Below are 23,327 nucleotides of genomic sequence, written 5' to 3'. Positions count from 1 at the left end.
AAACCCTCCAGCCATATTAAGTGGCTTTGGTATAATCATGGCCCAAGAATATCTGTTTGCTTAACCTACATTACATGAGACTTCTATGTGAAAGTGAAACATGTGCCAATCTTCTTGGCTCAGTTCATTACTAGAAATAAGTGGCAAAAGATATGAATGAAATTTTTAGAACACATTAGGAAAGGGGAGGAAAAATAGATTATTTTATTTTGCAATAAGTGTCACTTATTTCTCACCCAGCTTCTTTTTCATCCAGTAGGGTAACATCTCTGTTTTCTGAATGTAATAATGCAGGGCTTTGTCCTGCCACAAGACAGAGTTTCAGCTCTATTGCCCATCATAATAATGTAACATGTAAATATGATTATATAATAAAATACAGAACAATATACATCTATAAAATGAAAGCTTTCAATTCTGTCTTATTATTATGCCATGTAAATAACTTGAGTGAGACCATTTTCCAGGGAGTCGTGGACATCACGTTCTCTCCCCTGACTAACAGTTTTCTCTGAATACCTGCTATGTCTCTTCAAACTTGGCTTTTTTGTTTGTTTGTTGTTGTTGTTGTTTTAATTAAACTTTGGACAAGCCTTCACCTTCTGCAAGAGGAAGGGCTGGGAAGGCAACAGACAAAGCTTGGCCAGACCTCTGCCTCTACTCTCCCCCTCCTATCTGAAGCCTGTGCAACAAAGGCATCAGCTGTAGGAAAGGAAAAGGAAGAGAAAGGAGCTGAGGAAAAGGAGAAGTTGTGCAATAGAACAGACAGTGAACAAACATGCAGGTGTGTGAACTACTAAGACAAAATGCTTGAATACAAGAGGTCTGATAGGAGCCATCAGGATAAAACCAGGCTGCTGCATGGAATGTCATCTCTATACAAAGAGAGTTAACTGAACAGCTCCGTATAAAAATAACAACCTGCCTTGCCCGCCACAGTCTCCCTTTGGCCCCCAGCTGTTTCCACTTCCTTAACATATGTTGAATGAACCAACTAAAGTGTTTACTAATTTCCTATCCAGAAATCCTATCCAACACCAGAGCGTGAACTGCCAAGGCCAGCAGAAGGTGCAAAAGACCAAGCGAGAATAGTAGAAGATAATTAATCAGTGCATTTCTGTTGAATTTCATGCTGGTTCCACCTAACTGCTCTGTTACCAGAGGAGGCATCTGAAAGAACCTCCACTGTTGCTGGTTTTATGGAGCTGGCTGAACATCCAAGGCAAAAGGGATCACAGTGAGACTGGTTTCCTCCATAGATTAACTAAGACTACATGCTGAACAGCTGGCAATGACTGTGACAAGAAAACAGCAACTACAGAACTGTCATTCACTCTTCAGAGAAGGCACACCAGACTGCAGCTCTGACCACAGTCAAGAGTCACAGTAAACATGGTTTTTTTAATCTACTTTTACTCCTTCAATATTCAGTAATGTAAAAATAGTCAAAAGCAATCGATGCTCTCTACCATCATTTTCACCAATAGTGCTCAAGAGTAATTCATGCATGGTCACCTGGCACTAGTCCTTGTCATTCTACTTGCTCATAAACCCAAGTCAACAACCTAAAATGGTAATTCCAAGCTGCTAATTTTCACCCACTGTTATCACATGAATAGTGACAGTGCAGATGATTCACTCATCATGGAGAGAGAGGAAAAAAATCAAAGCAAAAGCCTTGTTTGTATTCAAAAGCTCTGCTGCTGAATGTGGTGTGGTGTGGCTCTGCACAGCTGGTGTGCCTCTGTGCATGCTTCACACTGATGCAGTTAGTTGCAGGAACACACCATACCTGTAAGAGCACTTTCCTATCTTTATAATGATCATATTCTAGTCTGTTCATATGAAACTGATTCAGTCTGGAGTCACGCTTTGAGCAGATACTTAAACCAGCTAGAAAGCTCCAGGCAGCAGCTGTGCCACACCCTGAGACCAGAGAAACAAATCTCCTCTGGCTCCTTTTCTCGTGCTTTTCCCTGTGAACATGGCTTTGACAGAAAAACTAGCAATAGAACAGATGAGTTAAAAACAGCGATTAAAAAGTAATCCTAGAGTATGTTTAGTGAAGAGTTCAATACGTAGAGTTTTAATGAAGTAAAAACCTGGGAAAGTAACATGTGCTTCTCATCTACAAAGAGGTTTGGGTAGGGTTTGAAGCTGCAGTATTTATTATAGCTGTTTATTTCCTACTTTTTCATGCACTTAACCAACATGGTCCTTTTAAAATGAGAGGAGAAAAGATTATTATGTTGTATCATTCACTTTCATCAAATTTCAAATCAGCATGCAACTACCACAAAGCAGAACAGGGAAGAATTACTTTTCAGTTGTAAAAGTTAATGAGAATTTCTGTTGCTTCTGCACCCGATAGCAAAGGAGGGTAAAGACAGCCTTGTTTAAAACCTGTGTCAGACAGCTCTGCACTCTAAATCTGCAGTGGTGAGCTATGGTTTCTTCCATTCATTGGGACACAAGAGCATATAATCTCACTTCCTTCCTGCAGCCTGGGTGGCTGCTCTCTGGGAAGAGCCCTACCTCCCTACCCAGGCACATTTCTTAAGGTCAGATTTCCTGAAGTCCAAGGAAACCCCAACCAAAACTGGAGATACTGGACTTCCTTCCTCTTTCCAGATGGTGCTCTTTCAGTTGTCAGTTACTTCAACACTGCAAACTCTAAGTGAGAAGGACACGGGCAGAGGAAGCTTTCAGCATCATTATCATTCTGTTTCCAGATATCACTCAGATATCCAGTCCCTTGAAGAGCATTTTCATGGCTGCTGTGATCTGTTCCTGTGTGCTATCAGCCAGAATACAACACAGCCCAGCCCTGACCCCTCCAAAATATGAAGCACAGGATTTAGAGCTCCTTGTAAACAACAGCCCAGAATGGCACAAGGATTATAGGAGTATAAATGAGTGTACTGTTACAACTAAGACAATTCCTACAGCAGAGGCAAAGGACAAATAAAAGAAATAAATACATATGTATACAGTTCCCTGGTCACTAGGCAGCCTTGCCTGTTCCCATTTATCCCAGGGGTAAGTCCAGTCTTCATCTTTCCTCTGATGGCTACAGCCTATCATACCGTACAGTTTTCCAGTCTTAACCTGGTCACACAGTCTCACCAAGTAACAGTGAGAAACTCCACTGCATTCCTAATTTTACTTGTATCTAAATGAGCAAGTCTCATTAGTTTTTTGGTTTTTTTTTCTCTGTTGTGGTTTATAATTAATCAATCTAAAATCTCTTTGATTTTGCTTCCACACTTGCCTGGTCATGTATTGGCTTGTACTCCTGTGGCACTGGTCTTAAAGCTATCACTCCTGTGTTCTGTTGGAAGCGATCTAACAGAGCGGCATGATATTCACTGTATTACAGGAGCAAACTAAAGCTGTAAAACAATTTCCCTCTGTTTCAGAGCAAACAAGCTGCATCTCAACAGAAGTGAGGACATGAGGCTGATGAACTTTGAGCTGTCTCTGCCTGACAAGGGCTGGCATCATCACTGAAGAAGCTTCATCATCAGAAGCAGCTTCCCTTTTGCATTCCACAAAGAATGGATCAACAGTACTGCTGGGACAGGAAGACACTGTCACAGTAAAGCTAATAAAGAAACTGCATTGTACATTATATTTATTCTGTATTTTTAAGTTGTCCGTAGGTAACACACAACCATTTTCTAGAACTCAATGGACCTCTTAACACTGTATAATAATACATTTACAGTAGCTTATATGAACAATCAGGAATTAAAATCCATCTTCATAAAGACAATCACTGTTCAGCCATGCCTTCATTTCATTTTCTCCCCTCTTGCTTTCTACCATCCTGCAGACATTTATGTTTTTCCTGCCTTTTCTATTTTCTACATTAATTACCATAATAACCACTATCACTTCCTGCACCACCTTTTCAGTTCTCTTTTACTAATACTTCTTTCCCATTCACACACTTCAAGATCTTTCATGAACTCTTTGCCAGATCAGAGAACGTGTACAGGGAACAATTTCCTCTTCTTTAAATAATCTCCTTTTATTTATTTATTTATGTGATTTGCCCTTTCCTTTCTCCTTTTCTTCTCCTCAGTGTGTCCCACACTGCCTGAGCTTACTTTACCCTCTAACACAACTTTCTACCCATCACTGATCCATTCAATTTTCATACTGCCTTCACTCAAACTTCTTTTTCTCAGGCAGTTGTCACTTCTTTCTTTATGTCTTGTCTACATCCCTCTTCTCATTCACCTTTGCCTTTACCATATTTATTTGCTTCATCCTGTTGCTGACATAACCTCCATTTTTATTTTGATAACTCAGTCCATTCTCTCCCAGGAGATGAACAGATCATAGTACAACCGTAGTACTTCCTAAACAGTCACTGACGCTTCTAAAGTTCGTTCTAGCTGTGCATTTCAGAAAACTCTGAAAAGATTAGATAAACCAGCAACACTATTTCTGACGTACTGGTCTTCTAAATAGATGAAAATAGCCACAGAATGACAATCCAACATCTCCAAGATAAGCTATGCAATTTCATGGCCATGTTTATTCTGCAACTAATTATTTCTTACATTTTCCCACTGTGTTTTTGTTCTCTGTTCTGGACTTTCACTTTTCTTTAGAATTTATCTATCATTCTCTATATTTTCTATGATTTCATATCTAACTTCCTTGCAGTTAACAACTTGGAGTTTGCAGTTTCAGAAACAGCATAGGGCTCTTTCTATACAGGCATCTGTAAATTTGAAGCTTCTCAGAAAATATTCCTTGAAAAAAGAAAAAATGTCCTACAGATAAAAATTCATGGAACTCACCGAGATTTTACAGAACAAATAAAAAACACCTGTAGCCACTGTAATGGCTCCTCCAGAGTGGACAGATGTAAGAAATCATTGGATTACACTGTGTACTTGTGGCTCTCTTGCTAGGAAAACAGGTGACCTAATTGTTTCAAAGTAGCACTGTGCTAATGCCCCAAAGGGAAGGAACTTAGTCATTTCTCTTTTCTCAGCTGACTTATGACTACCTTGGAAGTGATGTCAGTGGAGACACCTATCCAGGGGAGGAGGAGAGAAAAGAAAAGAAGGTTTTTGGGGGGAGAATGTACAAAAAAAGTAAATTTTATTTCAGAGTCAAGCTGTTATTCAGACATCACTACTGACAAAGAACTGTTTGTCCATGAACTCTACTACCACGTTGCTCCCAAGTCTTACACATATTCTCATATCCACTAACATAACTGAAGCTACAGCTTCTACATCAGACTGCTCTCTTATCTCACATATCTCTTCAATTGTTATTTCCCTGATTTCTCATCATCCTATTTTCTACCCATATCCTCTGACTTTTGCAGTACTTCCCACCCATATACATTACCTGTTTGACTAGGAAAGAGGCAACACATTTCACGGACAATTCAGAACATGAGTTTTGACAGCCAAACTTGCAGATCCCACAGGCAAGATAAGATCTGAACTCAAAACCTTCCCTTAGTTTTCTTTCTCACCGCAAGTGTTTCTAAAAATTTTAAGAACTTATTTATAAATTTCTACTTCTAATTAATGTGATTAAAGTTTAGATTTAGTTGGTTCATTTGTACACATTGATAGGCAATGTATAAGCCTTGTACTCACAAAAACTCGGCCCTTTCTACTGCTCTTCCAGATTTTATGTTGATTCTAGATAAGTGATCCTTTACCTGATTCTTCCTAAAGCATCAATAAAACAGCTAAATGGAAAGCAGAAAGAGAGTACATAAAGAAAATCCGTAGACTCATTAGTTTTTAAACACAGGAAATAACTCTTCTTCCTCTCACCTCTCAGGTTTGCAAGCAGTAGCTGAGTAATGACAAAGTTTGTCACTAGAGTTTGTGATGTGCAGCTTCCCTGTATCTAATTAAGATACAAGATCTTCATCAGATCTTTCCACAATCTTTTACTTAAAAAACCCAACAACAACAACCACCAAGTCCTCTGTCTTAACTAAGACTTCCTCAGCCTCAAATGACGAACATATTAGAATACAGGAGGATAAAATTTCTTTAAGTTTTGTTTGAAAAATGAGTTACTCTTTCTGCCTTCTTATCTGGAAAAAAAAATCCAACTCTTCGAGTTCTATATTCACAATTTTTAAGTAAACACATAATAAGAATGCAATGTGATGACCACCATTTCACTGTGTCCTTGAGAAGACGGAGAATGGGAGACTGCTAATGGTAGGGGAGTCACTAGGGGCCTTTATGCCTACTTGATTTATGTGAGAATAATAAAAATTTTTCAGAATGTCACCTGAGGAACTTACTTTCTTACTGTCTGTCATAAATAGAGAGCAATACCCGCCGCAGGGAAAGTAATGAGCTAGAACAGTAGACTTCCTAGATCATTGCTTCAAATAAAACCAAGGTCTGCTACTGTGCAATACAGTTTTTATTTCTTATTGAGAAGTTTGAAATACAACTCCCTACCCAATTCATGAGCAATGTTCCGAGTGAGATTTTTCCTGGAAATATTAAGGAAAGTCGACAATTTGTCTTATGATTTTTTTTAACCTATCCTGTGGCCTTCCTAATTCACACCAGCAAACATGCTATAGCACAAGTAGCTGGCCCACCAACAACATCAGCAACCCACAGAGAGCTTTATTTGTAAGTGATAAATGATCCCGCCAGTACTCCTCAAAACTTATCCTTTATCCACTTCTTAATGCTAATTTGATGGTGAATTTGCTACATGCAGAATTCAGCTGTTCCTCCCCATTACAGTGGAACTGCTGCTGCTGGAACACTGGCTCCCATCTGCCATTGTAATCAAGTATCAGACTGTGTGCAGTTCACCATCTGCATATTCACCTTTTACCAAGATTTTAAGTAATTACATCTCCTGAGCCTGATTTCAGCCCAGTGTTGATGAACTTCATTTTCTCTCTAATTCTAAGTAGATTGTGAAATATTAAGCATCTCCTATTAAAACATATTCTATTTTAAAAAATATATATTTTATGGAGTCAGAGCAGATGCTTGAAATTCAAGCTGTATCATGTTAGCATCATTTCTTAGGTTTTACTTTTGGCTTTTCATTTTCACTTCTGATTTGATGAATATGTAAGCACTACTAAAGCAAATGCTTGGATGTGTGTGCAACTGGTACTTTTTGCCTGAAATACTCAAGTGAGGATGCATGAAGTGTTACATTAACCAGGTGTCTCAGTGAACACTGGCTAACTTTCCTGGTAAGCAGAGATGAAATGAGTATGTCTTTAGGACCAGCAATGTACTTAAAAATAATTAATATTCAGATGGGTATTTTTCACATTATTCACCTTTGATTTACTAACTAATCTGAGAAGACAGATAAAACTGTGAAAGCTGGAATGACTTGCCATCCACGACAAGCCCATATGAGGCTACTTTAGGAAGGTTACTGAAAGGAAATTTTTTTTCAGAGTGTTTTTTATGTTTCATTCCGTCCACGTGCAAATGATAATCTGTGATCATCTTTCTTCATTCACGCAGAGCTGCCAAACAATATTCCACATTATAAGCTTGGCAAAATTCACAATTAAATCAAGTCACAGAAGTTCAGGGCCCAGCAACTTATTCCAGGAATGCATACCAAAATTTATTTTCTTATCAACTAGACAGAAGCAACATACTCCTTCTCAAAGAGACAAAAGGCTCACAACTCTCATAAGCACAAATTTCTACATTGCCTCTGCGCCACAGACACGTTCACTGAACCTGAAAAAGGGAGTAGAGAATCCCTGTGAGTTACAGACATCTCTCTGAATCTCCCACGACCCTCACCTCTTGCTTCTGCACAAACCCTCCTGGTGTGTGCCAGTCAGAACACATCATTTAGCCATTTAGTCCATTTTAGGCTTGGCATCTTTTCCATGTGGTGCTGCAGCCTTACATAATAAATCCCTCAAATGTCACTGCAGAAAACAAGAGGCCATGAAAATTAAACCCATTCAATATTTGTTTCATCTTGCTGATGTTGTAACAGCTGCACTTAGTTTGTAACTACAGAGATGCTTTTTTCTTTTTCTCCTTTTAAAACTTCCAGTGGTACAAATTTACTGGGACATGAAACCCGATCATGCTCCGTATGGTTGCTAACATTATTAATAATCACTACTACAAGAAATTTTGCAGTCAAATACTGTCTTCTATGTATTATTAAGACCTCATCTGTCAATGCAGTCCACACATAAAAGGATTGTGCAGCTGAAGTGCAAAAGTCAAGCTTTACATTGCTTTGTGTAAGAGGAAAGATATTCAGAAAAAGAAATCCCCAAGCTTGTTCATTCTGAGAACAGTTTTTCCTTGTGATACATTTGAAGAACTAATATTAAATGAACTCATACAGAAGCTAATTGCTTTAAGAAATAATTCACTGAGAGCTAATCAATAGCATATTCCTGGAGTTACTACTTTACTACAATTAGAAACTAAATAGACTTTGCTTATGCTTTCACTTTGGTTACATATTTCTTTCTTGTAGTCATCAACACTGCTTAAATAAAACATTGCAGATGTGCCTGTCCACAAATCCTTGGTCACAATTTTTCCTCATCCTTTTCTTAATAGAAAAGAAATTGGTGGTGTGAGCTCTTGAATTATAGTTGTTTCTACTGAACAATAATGCCAACAAAAAGGGAAATGAAATCAGATAGAAAACATTCTACAATGCACTGAAAGCACTGCCAGTGTTACACAAGAAATACTGAAAGGATACAAAATCCTAAGCATGTTTCTGCAGCTTGTTACTTCAATGTAACTTCATAAAGAGAAAAAAACAACAATAACAAAACAAACAAACAAAAAAAAACAAAACCAAAAAACAGAGGATTACCTCTCACAGCAACATCAACACAGAAGTTTGTATGGTCCAGCGCTACATATCAAGCACATGCTTGGACTTGGCCTCTGTCTATTTTCAAAGTGACAAGGCATTACTCTGAAGAGAATAGGACTTGTTTTACATCCTGTCAGAACCCCAAGAACCAGTAGGTACACTTTCATTAATCCCTGAGTAGCAGCAGCTGGAGAAACACCTGGTACAGTGGTTGCACTAGCCCTGTCTGCTCAGTGGTTGTAGTGATGAAACACCAGAAGTCCTGTTTGTGTATCAACTTGTTCACAAGTACTATCCAGGATAGCACGAATGAATGCTTTCACTTGTCTGCAAAATATCTCTGGACTGCTAATGCAAAGAAATTGAAAGTAAAACATAGCTAGAAATGCAAGTCTAAAAAGTTAGATCCAGGATCACACTCTGTTAATGTAAATTGTAATAATGATATAAAGATCTGAAGGAAAACTTCTAAATATATCTATACTCATTAGGTTTCTACCTCCTCAGTGTGTATTCAGAAACTTATAGAAGCCAGTACACAAAAACTGAGTAAAGATTCAACTTGTTGGATCAGCATAATCCGTCTTCCTTCTCTCCATTTGTAACTAGAGTTAAACCCATGTTTACCCAAAACAGCTAAAAAGGACTAAGTAGGAAATAAGCTGTCACTAGTCAGGGGGTAGACTTCCCTGTCTCATGTTGGTTATTCAGCAGGGGAAGGACATATGTGAATCACCTGATCCAAATGGTCTTGCATTAAGTAAAAGTGACATATTAGAAGAGATGGTGGGAAAAGATAAATGGGCAACAGACAGGAAATAAAAGAAAAAACTACATTTGAAATACATGGAGGAAAAGGAAACAAAAACATAGACAGGAGGTTTCTTTTGTTATCATTCAGACTCAGACTTACACCGAGAAAACCTGAATTCTCATTGATAGTTGCAATATTCAGAACCTTGAAACTCAATTCATACATCTAAAATGTATGTATGTTTCTGGTCTAATTCACAGGTTGGACCCACAGGAGAGACTGCATGAGAATAATTGATGGAATAACATTTGCTTGAGAATGAAGGTGTGTCATCTCCTACAAGTTCTAGTCTTGACCAATACGATTCTACAATTCTGTGAACATACAGTTCCATCCACTGCCTTTGGAAAAGATGATTATGTCTCTATGTACACTGTGCCAGAAAAGATAACACTCAGTCAGGAAAGGAAAAGAGTCTGAAAAGGAACTGTTTGCTACCCCAAACTTCTCTGATGTTTGCTGAAATCTGAAGGCTGTTTAAAACACAAAAGCACACTCGAAGTATTCCATCCACTTTAGAAGTGGAGAAACCTCATGAGATCAAAACTGACTTCCTTGCTTAGACCTGGTCAGTGTATATGCTAGTGGTGATGTATTTATAGTAATACTGTAGGCAATGTTAAGCCTACACTCACTGAGCAACTCCTTGCGTCTACTAACACAGACATGAGAGTAGAGCTAGCAACTATGCCATGATGCATGAAACATCACAAGTGAAAGTGAGATTTATTCTTGAAAACACATTTTTCCTGAAACCATTTCTGAGAGTTTCAGAAAGATTATATATTGGCCCTGACAATTGATAATGCTGGTGAGTTGCAGCACTGACTGGATTCAGCAGCACAAGTGGATAAATACCATTAGGACTCTTTCCAGTAGGCAAATTCAAAACAGCCTGTCCTCTCCTGCTTGCACTTCACTGACAGCCCAGGCAAATTCTACTTTGTTGACTGTTTAACAAAGTTTGCTTTAAAGCTACATGCATTGTCTGCAGATACCACCCTTAAATTGCATGTTCGAGAGCTTACCCATATCACCAAATAGGGCAAGCCCAACACATTGCCTAGTTTACCTGATCCAATGCCACTCAAAATAAGTTATGCATCAAGCTTACAAAATATGGCTTTAATTTTGGAATAAGCATATATCCTCCATCAGGACACATGCTAAATACTGAATATAATAAAGTGATAATGAGATTCATGAATTAGTTTGCCCAAGCCAGCATAGCATCATATTCATTACAATGTTCATTAAGGTGTATTTGTTCTGCTCTGTTCAGAGTCAGAATACATTTTAAATACAAAAAGGGAAAAATAGCTTTAAGAAGAATATATCAGAAAGCTGTGAAACACTTAAAAAAAAAAAAAAAAAAAGAACCCACTTAGGTTGGTAACGAAGTAATCCCATGACACATTCCTGCAAGTAACACATAGGGAGCTGGTTTGTACTACTTTTTGTGATGCTTATAGTAAAAGAATAATAGAAACATGGTTTAGACTGTGACTAAGATTTTAATGTACTTGCATCTCATGCCATTTGGATGTATTCAACAGAACAGCATGGACATTCCTAAATCATTCAGTTTGAAGCAGGTTGCTAGCTGGACTATTCCCAGTGGTCTTACAAATTACATAACACAAAAAACTCTTCCTTAGTTTTGTCAGAGATCGAATACATTTCCCCTCTCCTCAAGAGGGCCAAACATTCAAATATAATCCGAGGAAGTGCTGTTGTATTTAGGAAAGATGCTGTCATCCCAACTAGCACTTTACAGCTCTCCCCAGGTGTGACTGGATACTTCCAAATGAAGTCACAGGAAGTGCAAGATTTGCAAAGTGCTCATCCGGTATCAAATACCAAAAGGTAAAAACAGTGTATGGCCTTTACATTCAGTGTTTCATATTAAGCAGCCAGCTGAAAAGAACATCTGACAATGTAACTGTACACTAAATTTATTTGCTCTCTTGGAACACGCTCAGCCTCACGCCCAACAACGAGCAGGCAATGCCAGGCTGAGAACCGCAGCACCTACATTGTGCCAAGATCTTTACCTTGAGCACATACCTCCCATAACATGCCTCATAGCATTGCTGGGAGGCAGTCACGCGGCCCCGCTGCTGCTTTCAGCCCCATGACCCTCTGGGTCAAAAGCAGTCTATCTTCAATCCCAACGGCTGCCAGTGGTGGATGGGCGGAAAGAGGTAGAGGCTGCAGCTCTGCAGCCCACCCCGTGAGCTTACTTAGATCTGTGATAAAGCCCAGGACTTAAGAAAAACAGCTTGCATGAAGATTCAGGAGGGAACTCCCTTTCCACTGGAACAGCAGATATTTCCCACACAGCATCCTGATCCTGCCCACACACAGCGTTGGTCTTTTGCAGCCCCAGACCTGAAGAGATCTGCCTTCATCTCTCCAGGCTCCCAAAAATCTCCTCCCCCACTTCTGGCACCAGTCCCAACCTGCAGCTGTTCCAGAGTAATGCAACAGCTCCTCTTTCCCTGCTTCTCCTCTAGCTCAGGCTGATAGCAGATGTCAGTGTGTGGATCCCTTCCCAGGAGGAAGGTGTATGCAGCCAGAGTAATTATGCTATAGTTCTGCTTATACAGAGCCCAGCTCCAAGTGGAGACAGCTCAGCTCCTCAGACACGAGCCGTCTACATGACTGAAAGCATGCACTGTGCCAGTGGGTGCAAATAGTCATAATTAGAGCCCCCTTCTACACTCACTGTACCCAAGCCAGTCTACACAGTTTAAGTCTGACTCAGTCTGATAATTCCCATATATCTGTGTAAGCAACCAGACTTTTTCCTTTAATTAATTCTGCTTTTTCCATCTTGAAAAACCAAGGCTTTCCCCTAGGCATAAGAAACCCCAAGGACATCTGTGATGGATTTGGAGATGCCTGTAATTTTATGTATAATCTTTTAAATGTTTGTGTGATTACTGGAAAGCAATTTACTGTATAAAAAACGCAGAGTTAAACTCAAAAACAGACTGCCTACATCAGGCAGGAAAGAACACATTTCATTTTCATACAGCTCAGCTATTAATCTACCCATTCAAGAGGGGCTTTTCACACTTAGGCATTTCAGGTCCTTAAGAGAAAGGCCTGATCCCCACTCTGATGATAAAATGGGTAAGGGAATAAGGCATGAAATATTTCCATGCAATTGTACAAGAGGCTTGTACAAGTCAGGCTAATCTACTACTTTAGAACAGGAAAAACTTGTGGAGGACAGACCATTACATTATCTTCAGAGGAACAGTTCCCAATGCAATTGGACTATTAAGGGATACAGACTTCAGCCACACCTTCCATTCAGTCAGAATTCAGGGTCCCAGTAGACTCCATTTCTTAGCAGCTAGTTTTCTAAAGACAGGCCTGTATGTGGATTATTTCTTTTCATATTTCTTCAGTCTTCCTCTCAGTTCTGCTCTTAGGAAGTATGTATCACTATTGTACGTGCGTGCCTCTGTTTCTAGACTGAAAGACCTTACACTAGAGAACTTAGAGGAAATATAAAACCAGGGTATGGTCCAAGAACTATTGCATAACCAGAGTGCTGTACGAAGAGTTGTGACCTGAAACATTTTCTTCTGTTAATAGCTGTGACCTGAAAAATTGAACAGCAAAACAGAAGAGAGACTCAAGCAGGGCCAGACCACAACTCCCAGTCTCTGAGGATCTTTTCTGTTTCTGTAGGCCCACTTCTTTCATACTTAAGCTTCAGATAAAAAGAGTCACCTCCTGTTGCCACAACACCTGCAAGCTGTCAGCCCTTTACCTGTGCAACCTGGTCTAGGGAGCCTGCTTTGGCAGGGGGGTTGGACTAGACGATCTCTGGAGGTCCCTTCCAACCCCTACAATTCTGTGATTCTATGATTCTGGTCAGCTGAATCTCCAGCTGCCCTCCCAAAAATCTCCCTTTGAGAAACATGTTCTCCTATCCTCTTCCATCTGGCAGATAAGTCATACAGCAGGGAGGAAATTCACAAAAGGTAGCTGGAAAAGAGCAGCCTTAAATAGCCCATCCACCCCAACTCACAGTGACCAGACTGCTTTGAACAGTATTTAAACATGTGCTCCAAAAGGTGAGATGAGACAGCACCTGGATGAGAATGGCTGAATGTCCAACACCTGTGCAGCAACACATTTGCTTCAGCATGAGTTTTCATAGCCTGGATGAAGCAAGGGGTAACTAGAACAATTCTGCCGAGTCTGAGCAAGAGAATTAGGCTGGGGGAGCTTTAAAAAAAAAAAAAAAGTGAGAGAGAGAGACAGAGACAAACATCCTCCTAGTCTGTCCTCAGGCTCTTCTGGACACTTAGACATATCAGCACCACTGAGTGCAAGAAGCAAGAGTGGTGAGAGGAGGCTGAAACATTTTGCCCAAAGATGATAAAGAGCTCTCAGAGACTACCCTGGGGATTCGCAGAAAGAAACTGGACTAAGAAAAGCTAATAGGGAGAAGCAATGACAGGAAAGAACAACTGCATCAGTGGCTGCCACTGCTTTAGCTCTCTGAGTTCAGCTTTCCCCTCCTCATTTCTCCCCATCTCCTTTCCCCCCCTTCCCCAACACTCTATTTCACATCAGGATGCAGGTGTAATGGAAAGGAAAGTGCTGCAGGAGAATTCTTGTCTGCGCCTAACAATGGTTTAATCTATTTGACAAGCCCTCCCCCTAGGCTTTGCCCTGCTAAAAATAATAACTCTTCAGCCTTTCATGGGAGTTTAGCCTTAAGACTGTGGGATCGGCACTTTATTTCCTCCTACAGCCAAACGCCTTCTTCAGGTGGCAAAACTTGTTCTTTCTGCCTTGCACCACCAATGGCTTTGTTAGGCTGCCTGATAACCAAACATAATGAAGCTCACTAAGAGCCACATGTTAGCTTGGGTGAGGTAGTGGGCAGCCCTGCATTCCTCGGCACTGCTATCATTTCTCCTCCTTTCTTTTAACCACTGCAGGCATAGCCACACTAGCCAAAGGGGAGTCATTTCTCAGCTCCAGTTGGGAAGCAGGAGGATGCAGGGGCAGCTGTCCCAAGAGCACTGCAGATGCCTCTTCTGGGCTACTGCCCTACCCAATGGTCCTCACTGACCACATGACCCTGGGAGTCTTCCACACCAACACTAGCTTCAGCTAATGTACCTGAGCCCATCTGATTCCAGTGCATTCAATACTTTCTGGAGACTACCAAATTCTAATCAGAAGCAGTCATGTCATGAGGCCATAGAGTAAATAATTTAGTACTGTCTGTGACTTAAAAATATGCAAAAGAATGCCTGTTAAGATTGCTGTTATCTGTCTCATTTGAACAACAGAGATCTGCAAAGCAGTAACTTCTCTTCCCCATATATGTCACGAATTCATATACCCTTTCCTCATCTAGTTCTCATTGCTCTCTGCACTTCAACTTTTCCTTTTACCAGTTCTTTCAAGGTAAGAATGAACTGTTTTCTCATAAGTCTACAACTTTTCCATCACCTGCCCTGTATTGCATCCAGTGACATAAGCAAAACATGCTTGTATGTACTGTGTACACTAGACTTCACAGGTAGGAAAAACAAATTAACCATATTAATTGGAAATAAATCAGTCATTTATCTAAGCATCATATAAGCACTGTGGTAAACAGCCTTTCATTAAACATGTATGAATCCTGCTTTTAAAAAATGTTGTGTTTCTCATCCTTTGTTAGAAGTTATTTTCCTCTTTGGGTGTACAGGAACACAGCATATAGACAGAAAGCCCTGCCTTGGAAAACCTGATATTTTTAAGTAGATCTCTGACATATTTCTCAGGAGAAAATAAAACACTGAATGTAGCAAACAGGATGAGTTTAATTCAAACCTACATTCTTTCCTTCTCCAAGTGCACAGAGTGGTCAGCCTGTTCAGCGTCAAATTTTAGCAGCGTTGATCTATTCTGTCTCAGTCTCCTATTTTCCCAGTATTCTTTCAGGATTTATGATTATTAGAGGAGGAATACTTTCATGATTAATGATCAGAGATACGGTTTGATCATAGATAAGATGAATATGAAAGCAAGAAAACTGATGGAGGCAACAAATTTGATATTATCAGATTAAGGCAATCAGAGGCTTCTCTAGTATCTTTTTCTCTGAAGGAAAAAACTACTAAGTGATTTGTCTGATTTATGTGGGCAGTAGTGCCAGTTTTCTGCTTTATCTACTTGGCTGAATCTTCTCTAAGGGGAATACCACAGATGGGTCATCATTTTAAGTTGGCAGCTGACTTCCTACTTGGGCAACCAAGTAACTCCTCTGCACCTGGAGGCAAATCCAAGCCTACCTTGCCCTAGTAAGCAATTTCTTTGTTGTAAAACAACAGTAAAGCTAGTCTGAACATAGCATTACATGTATGCCTTCAAATTTGTATTTCATCCCCAGGCATTTTTCCCTTATGTGCTCCCATAAGCTTCTTATGCCACCACAGTCCACATTATAAGGTGAGATACACTTACTTCCCTAGTTATTTAAAGCTCCATGCTTAATTCTTGAACTCTTTGTGGAAATAGAGTATAATTTTCATACACAGCTCATTCTAAAAGACCTTCATTTGAAGTAGAGAATAGGTGAAGATTTGCAGGATCCAAGCTGGGAGAAGATGAGAGTGCTTTTTCCTTCACAGCTCTTCTCAGTCTAATGTTAATTCACTCACGACATAAGGTCTGAAGAGAAAGAAACTCCTTTATGATTACCTCCTTTCGGGCAAACTACAAATATTAAACAAAATACCTATGTGCTTAACGGAGGACAAACCATGCATTGTGATTTACAGTAGCAAGTAAGAGCGTTTGAGTAGACTAGAGCTGGATCTGCCCTTCAGGGGAAAGTGATTGCATGCCATGGCTTAGCTGCTTGTTTGCTGGAGTTGCTGAGCTCTGACCATGAGCATGAAGACACTTGAAGAAAGGGAAATAAATTGAGAATTAATTCAACGAACAAAAGTGGCTGGAAAATAACAAGTGTTTTCTTAAACACACCTGGTGAACAGTTTGACAGATGAATAACATGAAAATTCTGTACCTGTATCATTATGTATGTGCATCATAATATATGACTAGAAAAAACGAGTTCCCTTCTATAAGGAAGAAAAAAAACTTACTTACCAGGCTTATCAATCAGGGCTTATTTGAAAGGAATCACATCCTTTGCAGTTACAGTAAACACCTATGGTTTTTGAGCACACACAATACTTTGTGTTTTTGATCAGTTCCTTTTTGATCACAGTTAAAAACTCGCTTTTTAATCTCAGATACATATTACTAAATCTGTGATTTGGGTAACAGAATATGTTAAAAGATAGCATTAAGCCTGCTCACTCCCGTTAACACGCTCCCAGTCGAAGTTCTCTGTTCCTACATAGTCTCCTTATGCCATCTAGCGGCCTTCAGAGAACGGTAGCAAGTATAGTAAAAGACTTCACGTATGTTCTTGCTAATCAGAAGCAGCTGGAGATAAAGGGATTGTTGTGCCTACGCAATATATATATATATATTTTTAAAGACGAATTCCAAAGAAATAGATTTTCGCTGAGAAGCAAAATAATACAATAAAAACTACTTCCTCCTCTTTTCTCTTTCCAACAGACAGAAGGAAACACGTCTATCCATGAAACAGGCCTGCTGTATGACTACACAGCTCAAAAAACACAGCCTATGATCACGAAGGACTTCAGTGTTCTGCAAGAAAATCCAACAGATAATAATCATTAAAAGGATCTTCCACTCCTCATGGCTACTCCTCATTCAGTCACATTTAGTCCACACTGCCCTGTGCTTCCACTCAGATGTGAAACCATGAAATGAAAGCCCACAGTTGTCTGAAATTAGCACAGCTTGGATTAATATGTTCATTCGAGTGTTCAAAATCTTTCCATGTTTGATTCCTGCAGACAATCATGTAGTCTTCTATTACAAGAACATCAGTAAAAGAGTGCCTCAGGTTGTATGTTTGCTTACAGTGTTTGTCATTTGTTGTGTAAGTTAATTAGAAGTCAAGCTGCACTGACTCTATCTTCTGGTTGGATAATTGACTCAACCAAACAGCCCAAATTTATAACACTGCAGTCTCATTTGGAGTGAGCACTGCACTAGCTAATGACAGCATCAATTACAAACTTTGCAGCTACTGATCAAATGATCCACAGAATATCAGTTATGTACAAACTACTAATTCAGAATAACTACACATTCTTAAACTTCACAAATTGTTAATCAGCGATTTACTAAGTGAAGCTGGAAAATAATATCCAGAGAGACACAGTTTATTCTATTTGCAGAAAGGAGGACATTTAGAATCTCCCAGATTTACTGCTGGCAGTTAAAACACAGCAGTTAGCTGCAGCTTGCAGTAACCTTTATTACTTCAGTCATAGTTCTACTTCATGTTCAATTGTCTAATTATAAGCAAAGGATACAACAAATTCTACTGAAAGGAAGACAAACTTTGGAGTAAGGATTGATTTTTGTTATATATATATGGAGAGACATAATCCAGACTCTGTATTGGCATATGCACAAGAAGTCAGAAATCTTGTTACTCTCCTGTGCTCACTGCTTTTCTAGGTCTTCTGTCAGTCTGACATACTATGCACAGTGTTCATGTTCATTACTGTCAAATATTTTTTATACATTTATATCAAGTGTGAAGTTAGGTACCCTTTAAAAAGGATAAGCTGCATGTAAGAAACCTCATCTTACCAGCTTACTTGAAGGAGTTGATATTTGGAGACGGCTTCCCTTTTGCTTCCACTAAGCACAAGAAGGTTAAGTAATTTACTTCTGTGGGCTGACCATAGCACTCAAGTTTTGTATTTTTACTACTGTTATTAAAACCAAATGCAGAAGACTGCTTTATAGTGAAGGGTGATAACGTAAGAAGTGCTATTCGATGTAATCCAAAACAGTAATGATCTGTGTCCCGAACCTGCACACAAAAGCCAAGATTCATGCTAGAGCTCAGTTCCTTTTCATAGTAAATAGTATGTTAGGTGTCATCTGATGTTACAGAACATTGTCAATATATATACGGATATGCTGGTTTGAAGGTCAGAATGAAAACACCTAACCATACTGCTTACATGTCTGCTCTTGTTCTAAATCTTCTCAGTAACAAGATAACACCATCTTTAGACAGGGGAACTCAGGACTGTGAGTATTTGGTCAGTGTCGAGGCAACAAGATCAAGTTACTCAGCTCTGGGGTTGCAACTAGAAATCCAGTTACTGAAGACAGAGAACAAGGGCACTCAGGTCTTACAAAACCTTAAATAAACTCCTGAGAACTTCAGTACAATTTGTTTAGCATCTAGTGCTACAGCAACACCTTGTGTTTCTGTTTCAGAAAAGGAACACAATGCGCAAAGCTCAGAAACTTCCTTCAGCAAAAATGGAACAAGAAATGATGGATGGTTTAACCACAGCAGGCAACTAAGTACCACACAGTCATGGAATGGAGGGTGGAAAAGGAGAGGAAACAGATCACAATAGAAAATTAATGAACAAGAAGCAGCTCGTATTTTACCACTATACATTCAACATGAAAGCAATGAAGGTGCATCGAGTGTCAGGAAGACATTGTAGTTAAAGTTAAATAAAATGCTCCTATATTCTGATGGGAAACAAAACACTTTTAAGACTCCTTTTCCTTGAGGGAATTTTCTTGCACTTAATTCTGTACCTTCCAAAAGCAGAAACGTTTTATGTTTTTCAATATTTTCTCATTGGGAAATTTCACAACTCCTTTCATGAAACATAGTGCTTACAGAGGCTTTATAATTATGCATTCATAAAACAAGAAGAAAGAATGCTGTGCCACATATTTAACCTATACTTTATATGTATATACATACTTAAAATCTTTTATATACATACGTTCACACATTCTTGTGAAGATGGAGATAGTAATCACAATAAGAAATCCCCCTTTCTAGTACCACCCATTGTCCACCTTTCATTTATAATGCTACTGAAGCGGAGTGAGACATTTGAGACACTTTGTTTTACAGGTTTGTATATGAGGATTGTCTCTCGGATCTCACTGAGCTACAGGAATGAGCTACCAGCCTCATTCAACTCCTTAAACACTCTTAAGCTGAATTATAATCTGGAATCCTACATACCATCAGCTGTAGGTATGATATTGTAGCAGAGCAGACAGTTTGGAAACACAGTTCCTCATTTCAAGGGCATTCTGAAATATGGTTCAGAATTAAACAGATCCTAAATCTCTTTGAAGTGATTACACTTGCATATGCAGCTTTGGTCTCCCAAGCAGTAAAAGGAAATAATCACAATTCTTTTTGTGTTCTCTCAGAAAAGCAGATAATCAAAATGAGTCAGTATTTCCAGTGGCTTTTGATTTCTAAACAGGTAGTGAATATAAGTATTTCAAGCAAACTTCAAAAGGAAGCCTTTTCTTCCCTTTGCAGGACCAACTACTATCAAAGTTAATTGATAATACACTCTGGTTTAAGGTTGAGGATCTCCTACTTTGTACTGCTTAGAAAACTCTAAAATACTTCATATCAAAATTTCTAAAGTTACGTATAACACTCTAGTATTTCAGTTATTGATTATACCATATTTTTATTTGAAAAATACCATTATTTCACAGAATTTAAAACGATTCCTCTCCTGTTACATGCCTTAATCACAGAATCATAGAATTGCTCAGGTTGATGATATTGAAGATCTTTCCCAAGTCCAACTGCAACCAAACCATATTTATCTTTATTTCTCATGAAAAAGGAATTAGAGATAAAGGTGCAGTACTTTGTTAAGCCCAAGAAGAACTCTGAGAAACAAAAGGCACCATACCCAACAAATCTGGAGCCATAGTTGTCCTGCTGGACAGCAGCTGAGTCATAATTCAATAGGATACCTTAAATGCAACTCCAGGAGTCATACAGATATTTCAGTAGTCATATAATCACCTTATATTGTCAGCTTTAAGTTTCATGCTTCACTGCTCATAAACAGGAACAAACAGAACAGCCAATCCAGAATCCAAACAATTATGACAATGCAGGAATGCTCTTTTTCTCCTCTGCTCTTTGACTCCTTAGTGAGGATACTTAAGCATTTGCTACTTCTTTCTGCTTATGTCTCCTTTTCTCAAATGTAAAACACAAAGAACAAGTTTACTGAAACATAGACATCATGTTGTTGTGGAAAGTGGCCTAAACCTTCTGACTGAAAAAGGGGTGATAACATTACTAATTAATGCTTCAAGGACAAAAAAAACCCCGGCTAAAACTTTTCATGCCCCCTACACCAGGTTCTTCTCCCTCACATAAAGTCACGACTTCTTCAAGACCCTCATTAACTTCACACTGGTAGGTACACTGTACCATCAACCTTGGCTTGATCTTCAAATTCCAGCAAGACCTCTCAGCCTGATGCATGGAATACATTCTCAGAAACTTTTGCAGGACGGAAAATGCAGCAGTGACAGCATAGTAGCAAAGTCCTAGGCTACAGCAAGTGAGGAGATGCTCAAATACAGCAGCCTTATACAGAGAAACATAAATGCAGAAACAAAGAGGGGGAAAAAAAAAGAAAATCCACTTACATCTAGAAGGCCCAGGGTAGACAGACATCTCTAGTAAAAAAGCCTTGCCCCACTACCAACTATTAAATGTGGTCTGGGAAGGGGTGGAGGCAGGATTCACCCCTTCCTGTCACTCAGGTAGGTACACTGTATGCACCTGAGCGCCTCTGGGTTGGTCCTGCCTTCCCACCAGGTGCTCAGTCACTGTTCCAAGCCATGACTTGGCATTTCTGCTACACTGCATGAGCTCCTTTTCTTCAGCCACCACGTGTCAATCAGTTTCCATCATCAACACCTGTGAGAATACAACAACAAAACAAAACAAAAATCCTTTTTGTTCCAAATGTGTATGTTGACATACAGCAACCTTTGTTATCACGACAATTTTGGGCATGTTTTAATGTGGCTCGGTTCTTCATTTCTTATTTAAAAAGCCATAATACAATAGTCTTATATATACAACAAACTGACCTGCAAGCTCATGCTGGTTTAAACTGAATTAATAAAGTGATAAAGATACTCTGAGAGTATCATAAAGATTCTCTGAGAGCTGTTGTGGAATAAATGCACACAAACACCCATTCTCTGTTGCAAATTGAGCAGAGCAACAGCTCTGTATTTCCAAGATACAGAACATAGAGAAGAGTGACAAAGGTTCAACCCGATATCAACATAAGCTCTGAATTGAAAAAGGGAAGGGAAGGAAAAGAAGCATATTTACTTTTTTAGGAGATGCAAAGTGATTTGTGAGGGACTCTGACAGTGCAGTGGCATCTGCATGAAAGATGTGCTGTTATCCCAGCTGTGAGGCATGTACCTGGCAGCTGGGGACCTGCTGCCCATCCACCTGCACTTACCGCTGGTCTCCAGAGGCACTGCTGTGTCCTTGACCAGGTTTTAGGTCCAGTGAGGCCTGCTTCTACAAGGAAGCAATTCAAATTCAAATTGTAGGTGGGTTTTTGTTTGTTTTTTCAACTTTGTACTCCAAATTCTATTTTTGTCGAAATCAGTTGAATTTGGGTTGGAATGCAGGAAGTCTGAAGATTTGTGATTTTATTGTTGTTGTAGAAGTTCATTTCAGGCTGTCTCAATGCTCCCACGAACGTGTACAAGAGTGTGGGAAACGGGAGTGGTAGAACGCTGAACGCACAGCTGCGCAGCCAGCTGAATCGTCTGCCAAAGAGGAAAACCGTTTTTCTCGGTGGCAAAAGAGCGACACGGGATGGCAGAGAGATACTGACACCACGAGGAGCTGTACTTGTGCGAATAACCACCTCGGCTCGCTTAGCTAGCAGTCCTGATACCCGCGCTGCCCGCTCCCCAGCTTGTGGGCGCAGCAGAGGGCTCAGGCACAAACCGGAGCGCCACGAGGGGGCGCTGTCCGCGCGGGCACGGGCGACAACAGCCGCGCCACCAGAGAACGGCGCCGTTCCAAAGCTGCCGCCAGGCGGGGCCCTCGGCAGGTGGGAGAAACGGCCTTGAAACGGGTTGAAACGCGCCTCGTTTGGTGCGACGGGAAAGCACCTCTCACGTGTGAGAGCCTCGGAAACTTGCAGCGTTAAGCTGGGGCGCTACGGCTATTCTGGAGAAGGGAAAGGCGCTTGGGAAAAGCTCCCTCCTGTACAAATCTGAAATCGGTAAAGGGGACGGGGCGTTTAAAGAGAGAAACCCCCATGCTCGGCGATACTGCCGCGGTGTAGGCGGAGACGGGAGCGACAGCAGGCAAACCCCCCAGCGGAGATGGGCGGTCCCTTCGGAGCGCAGCCATCGGGGCGTGGTGCGGGCAGGGCTCGCACGGATGGTCGGCTGCCTCCCAAACCACGGATTCAGCCGTGGTCTTTCCGCTCATCAGAAAGCCCTTGCCAAAAAGGATGCGGCGGTTCAGGTCTCTGATTGCGGGGAGTGCTTGAGCCTGTTGCTGCCGGTGGGGGGCGGCAGGGGTGCAGCCTGGGCGAGGTGTGAGCAGGTGGACGATCTGCTCAGTATGGTGGCAGAGCCCAGGGAGGTTGGGAGTGGTGGGGAGTGTCAGCAGGAGATAGGCTGGAGGAGTAACTCCCTGCTGTACCTGTGGCACCGG

The 23,327-nt window shown here is 40.3% G+C and overlaps 1 protein-coding gene across 1 annotated transcript in view; it reads right to left on the bottom strand.

The window, feature by feature from the left end:
* PLEKHG1 (pleckstrin homology and RhoGEF domain containing G1) overlaps positions 1-23,327 on the bottom strand; it is a 521,486-nt gene that overhangs the window by 167,890 nt on the left and 330,269 nt on the right. The window lies entirely within an intron of this gene.

Source organism: Cyrtonyx montezumae, unplaced genomic scaffold (genome assembly GCF_038088225.1).
Source record: "Cyrtonyx montezumae isolate F1298 unplaced genomic scaffold, pur_monq_1.0 scaffold_0, whole genome shotgun sequence".
NCBI lineage: Eukaryota > Metazoa > Chordata > Aves > Galliformes > Odontophoridae > Cyrtonyx > Cyrtonyx montezumae.
This window is presented reverse-complemented; position numbering and strand designations above follow the sequence as displayed.